The sequence below is a fragment of the Megalopta genalis genome, unplaced genomic scaffold (assembly GCF_051020955.1).
Source record: "Megalopta genalis isolate 19385.01 unplaced genomic scaffold, iyMegGena1_principal scaffold0218, whole genome shotgun sequence".
Lineage (NCBI taxonomy): Eukaryota > Metazoa > Arthropoda > Insecta > Hymenoptera > Halictidae > Megalopta > Megalopta genalis.
The window spans coordinates 62,501-68,583 of NW_027476287.1; positions in this window are offsets into that span (position 1 = coordinate 62,501).

The following is a 6,083-nucleotide window of genomic DNA, read 5'->3' on the forward strand; positions in this document are numbered from 1 at the left end:
AGTATACGGCTGTGTAGCGGGGATCAAAACGAGTAATTTCATGTATAAAGTTTAATTAAACTCCCAATAGTTTGCCAGGAAACATCGATTATTCCGATCTAGAAAGAGACAGAGACAGTCGATCCGCGTTATGTTAAATATTTCAAGGTTCCCGATTCCACAAAATTATAAAAAGTATACGGCTGTGTAGCGGGGATCAAAACGAGTAATTTCGTGTATAAAGTTTAATTAAACTCCCATTAGTTTGCCGGGAAACATCGATTCTTCCGATCTAGAAAGAGACAGAGACAGTCGATCCGCGTTATGATAAATATTGCAAGGTTCCCGATTCCACAAAATTATAAAAAGTATACGGCTGTGTAGCGGGGATCAAAACGAGTAATTTCGTGTATAAAGTTTAATTAATATCCCATTACTTTGCCGGGAAACATCAATACTTCGATCGCGCGAGAGAGACAGAGAAACGAACAGTCTTTTTTTCGATTTACGGCTAAAATAAATTTTTCTCATTTTATTCAATAACATATTCTTGCTTAGATAACTTTTTTACATAGGGATTAAGCATTTAGAACGATATAATGTTTAAAATAAGGGCACTTTACTCTTGACATTTTACGGTTTTTTCAATTTTCTGAAAAATCCTATCATTAGATTTTTTTAAAAATACGATATTCTTGCTTAGCTAACGTTTCTACATAGGGATTAAGCATTTAGAACGAAATCTAATGTCAGAAAATGGCACTTTACTCTTGACATTTTTCGGTTTTTTCAATTTTCTGGAAAATCCTATCATTAGATTTTTTTAAAAATACGATATTCTTGCTTAACTAACGTTTTTACATAGGGATTAAGCATTTAGAACGAAATCTAATGTAGGAAAATGGTACTTTACTCTTGATCGGTACGTTGGGACTTTGAAAATATTCGGGCGTTCCAATCGCTCGTCTGTTGCATCATAGCGCGTCTCGGCGCAATCGACCGATTCGCTCGATCCATTATTTTCGATTTACGGCTAAAATAAATTTTTCTAATTTCTTTCAATAACATATTCCTGCTTAAATAACTTTTTTACATAGGGATTAAGCATTTAGAACGATACATTGTTTAAAGTAAGGGCACTTTACTCTTGACATTTTACGGTTTTTTCAATTTTCTGATAAATCCTATCATTAGATTTTTTTAAAAATACGATATTCTTGCTTAACTAACGTTTCTACATAGGGATTAAGCATTTAGAACGAAATCTAATGTCAGAAAATGGCACTTTACTCTTGACATTTTTCGGTTTTTTCAATTTTCTGGGAAATCCTATCATTAGATTTTTTTAAAAATACGATATTCTTGCTTAACTAACGTTTTTACATAGGGATTAAGCATTTAGAACGAAACCTAATGTAGGAAAATGGTACTTTACTCTTGATCGGTACGTTGGGACTTTGAAAATATTCGGGCGTTCCAATCGCTCGTCTGTTGCATCATAGCGCGTCTCGGCGCAATCGACCGATTCGCTCGATCCATTATTTTCGATTTACGGCTAAAATAAATTTTTCTAATTTTTTTCAATAACATATTCCTGCTTAAATAACTTTTTTACATAGGGATTAAGCATTTAGAACGATACATTGTTTAAAGTAAGGGCACTTTACTCTTGACATTTTACGGTTTTTTCAATTTTCTGAAAAATCCTATCATTAGATTTTTTTAAAAATACGATAATCTTGCTTAACTAACGTTTCTACATAGGGATTAAGCATTTAGAACGAAATCTAATGTCAGAAAATGGCACTTTACTCTTGACATTTTTCGGTTTTTTCAATTTTCTGGAAAATCCTATCATTAGATTTTTTTTAAAATACGATATTCTTGCTTAACTAACGTTTTTACATAGGGATTAAGCATTTAGAACGAAATCTAATGTAGGAAAATGGTACTTTACTCTTGATCGGTACGTTGGGACTTTGAAAATATTCGGGCGTACGCGGCGCGCTCGGCGCTTCGAACAGCTCCGGTGTCCCCATTATTTTCGATTTACGGCTAAAATAAATTTTTCTAATTTTTTTCAATAACATATTCCTGCTAAAATAACTTTTTTACATAGGGATTAAGCATTTAGAACGATACATTGTTTAAAATAAGGGCACTTTACTCTTGACATTTTACGGTTTTTTCAATTTTCTGAAAAATCCTATCATTAGATTTTTTTAAAAATACGATATTCTTGCTTAACTAACGTTTCTACATAGGGATTAAGCATTTAGAACGAAATCTAATGTCAGAAAATGGCACTTTACTCTTGACATTTTTCGGTTTTTTCAATTTTCTGGAAAATCCTATCATTAGATTTTTTTAAAAATACGATATTCTTGCTTAACTAACGTTTTTACATAGGGATTAAGCATTTAGAACGAAATCTAATGTAGGAAAATGGTACTTTACTCTTGATCGGTACGTTGGGACTTTGAAAATATTCGGGCGTTCCAATCGCTCGTCTGTTGCATCATAGCGCGTCTCGGCGCAATCGACCGATTCGCTCGATCCATTATTTTCGATTTACGGCTAAAATAAATTTTTCTAATTTTTTTCAATAACATATTCCTGCTTAAATAACTTTTTTACATAGGGATTAAGCATTTAGAACGATACATTGTTTAAAGTAAGGGCACTTTACTCTTGACATTTTACGGTTTTTTCAATTTTCTGAAAAATCCTATCATTAGATTTTTTTAAAAATACGATATTCTTGCTTAACTAACGTTTCTACATAGGGATTAAGCATTTAGAACGAAATCTAATGTCAGAAAATGGCACTTTACTCTTGACATTTTTCGGTTTTTTCAATTTTCTGGGAAATCCTATCATTAGATTTTTTTAAAAATACGATATTCTTGCTTAACTAACGTTTTTACATAGGGATTAAGCATTTAGAACGAAATCTAATGTAGGAAAATGGTACTTTACTCTTGATCGGTACGTTGGGACTTTGAAAATATTCGGGCGTTCCAATCGCTCGTCTGTTGCATCATAGCGCGTCTCGGCGCAATCGACCGATTCGCTCGATCCATTATTTTCGATTTACGGCTAAAATAAATTTTTCTAATTTTTTTCAATAACATATTCCTGCTTAAATAACTTTTTTACATAGGGATTAAGCATTTAGAACGATACATTGTTTAAAGTAAGGGCACTTTACTCTTGACATTTTACGGTTTTTTCAATTTTCTGAAAAATCCTATCATTAGATTTTTTTAAAAATACGATATTCTTGCTTAACTAACGTTTCTACATAGGGATTAAGCATTTAGAACGAAATCTAATGTCAGAAAATGGCACTTTACTCTTGACATTTTTCGGTTTTTTCAATTTTCTGGAAAATCCTATCATTAGATTTTTTTTAAAATACGATATTCTTGCTTAACTAACGTTTTTACATAGGGATTAAGCATTTAGAACGAAATCTAATGTAGGAAAATGGTACTTTACTCTTGATCGGTACGTTGGGACTTTGAAAATATTCGGGCGTACGCGGCGCGCTCGGCGCTTCGAACAGCTCCGGTGTCCCCATTATTTTCGATTTACGGCTAAAATAAATTTTTCTAATTTTTTTCAATAACATATTCCTGCTAAAATAACTTTTTTACATAGGGATTAAGCATTTAGAACGATACATTGTTTAAAATAAGGGCACTTTACTCTTGACATTTTACGGTTTTTTCAATTTTCTGAAAAATCCTATCATTAGATTTTTTTAAAAATACGATATTCTTGCTTAACTAACGTTTCTACATAGGGATTAAGCATTTAGAACGAAATCTAATGTCAGAAAATGGCACTTTACTCTTGACATTTTTCGGTTTTTTCAATTTTCTGGGAAATCCTATCATTAGATTTTTTTAAAAATACGATATTCTTGCTTAACTAACGTTTTTACATAGGGATTAAGCATTTAGAACGAAATCTAATGTAGGAAAATGGTACTTTACTCTTGATCGGTACGTTGGGACTTTGAAAATATTCGGGCGTTCCAATCGCTCGTCTGTTGCATCATAGCGCGTCTCGGCGCAATCGACCGATTCGCTCGATCCATTATTTTCGATTTACGGCTAAAATAAATTTTTCTAATTTTTTTCAATAACATATTCCTGCTTAAATAACTTTTTTACATAGGGATTAAGCATTTAGAACGATACATTGTTTAAAGTAAGGGCACTTTACTCTTGACATTTTACGGTTTTTTCAATTTTCTGAAAAATCCTATCATTAGATTTTTTTAAAAATACGATATTCTTGCTTAACTAACGTTTCTACATAGGGATTAAGCATTTAGAACGAAATCTAATGTCAGAAAATGGCACTTTACTCTTGACATTTTTCGGTTTTTTCAATTTTCTGGGAAATCCTATCATTAGATTTTTTTAAAAATACGATATTCTTGCTTAACTAACGTTTTTACATAGGGATTAAGCATTTAGAACGAAATCTAATGTAGGAAAATGGTACTTTACTCTTGATCGGTACGTTGGGACTTTGAAAATATTCGGGCGTTCCAATCGCTCGTCTGTTGCATCATAGCGCGTCTCGGCGCAATCGACCGATTCGCTCGATCCATTATTTTCGATTTACGGCTAAAATAAATTTTTCTAATTTTTTTCAATAACATATTCCTGCTTAAATAACTTTTTTACATAGGGATTAAGCATTTAGAACGATACATTGTTTAAAGTAAGGGCACTTTACTCTTGACATTTTACGGTTTTTTCAATTTTCTGAAAAATCCTATCATTAGATTTTTTTAAAAATACGATAATCTTGCTTAACTAACGTTTCTACATAGGGTTTAAGCATTTAGAACGAAATCTAATGTCAGAAAATGGCACTTTACTCTTGACATTTTTCGGTTTTTTCAATTTTCTGGAAAATCCTATCATTAGATTTTTTTTAAAATACGATATTCTTGCTTAACTAACGTTTTTACATAGGGATTAAGCATTTAGAACGAAATCTAATGTAGGAAAATGGTACTTTACTCTTGATCGGTACGTTGGGACTTTGAAAATATTCGGGCGTACGCGGCGCGCTCGGCGCTTCGAACAGCTCCGGTGTCCCCATTATTTTCGATTTACGGCTAAAATAAATTTTTCTAATTTTTTTCAATAACATATTCCTGCTAAAATAACTTTTTTACATAGGGATTAAGCATTTAGAACGATACATTGTTTAAAATAAGGGCACTTTACTCTTGACATTTTACGGTTTTTTCAATTTTCTGAAAAATCCTATCATTAGATTTTTTTAAAAATACGATATTCTTGCTTAACTAACGTTTCTACATAGGGATTAAGCATTTAGAACGAAATCTAATGTCAGAAAATGGCACTTTACTCTTGACATTTTTCGGTTTTTTCAATTTTCTGGAAAATCCTATCATTAGATTTTTTTAAAAATACGATATTCTTGCTTAACTAACGTTTTTACATAGGGATTAAGCATTTAGAACGAAATCTAATGTAGGAAAATGGTACTTTACTCTTGATCGGTACGTTGGGACTTTGAAAATATTCGGGCGTTCCAATCGCTCGTCTGTTGCATCATAGCGCGTCTCGGCGCAATCGACCGATTCGCTCGATCCATTATTTTCGATTTACGGCTAAAATAAATTTTTCTAATTTTTTTCAATAACATATTCCTGCTTAAATAACTTTTTTACATAGGGATTAAGCATTTAGAACGATACATTGTTTAAAGTAAGGGCACTTTACTCTTGACATTTTACGGTTTTTTCAATTTTCTGAAAAATCCTATCATTAGATTTTTTTAAAAATACGATATTCTTGCTTAACTAACGTTTCTACATAGGGATTAAGCATTTAGAACGAAATCTAATGTCAGAAAATGGCACTTTACTCTTGACATTTTACGGTTTTTTCAATTTTCTGAAAAATCCTATCATTAGATTTTTTTAAAAATACGATATTCTTGCTTAACTAACGTTTCTACATAGGGATTAAGCATTTAGAACGAAATCTAATGTCAGAAAATGGCACTTTACTCTTGACATTTTTCGGTTTTTTCAATTTTCTGGGAAA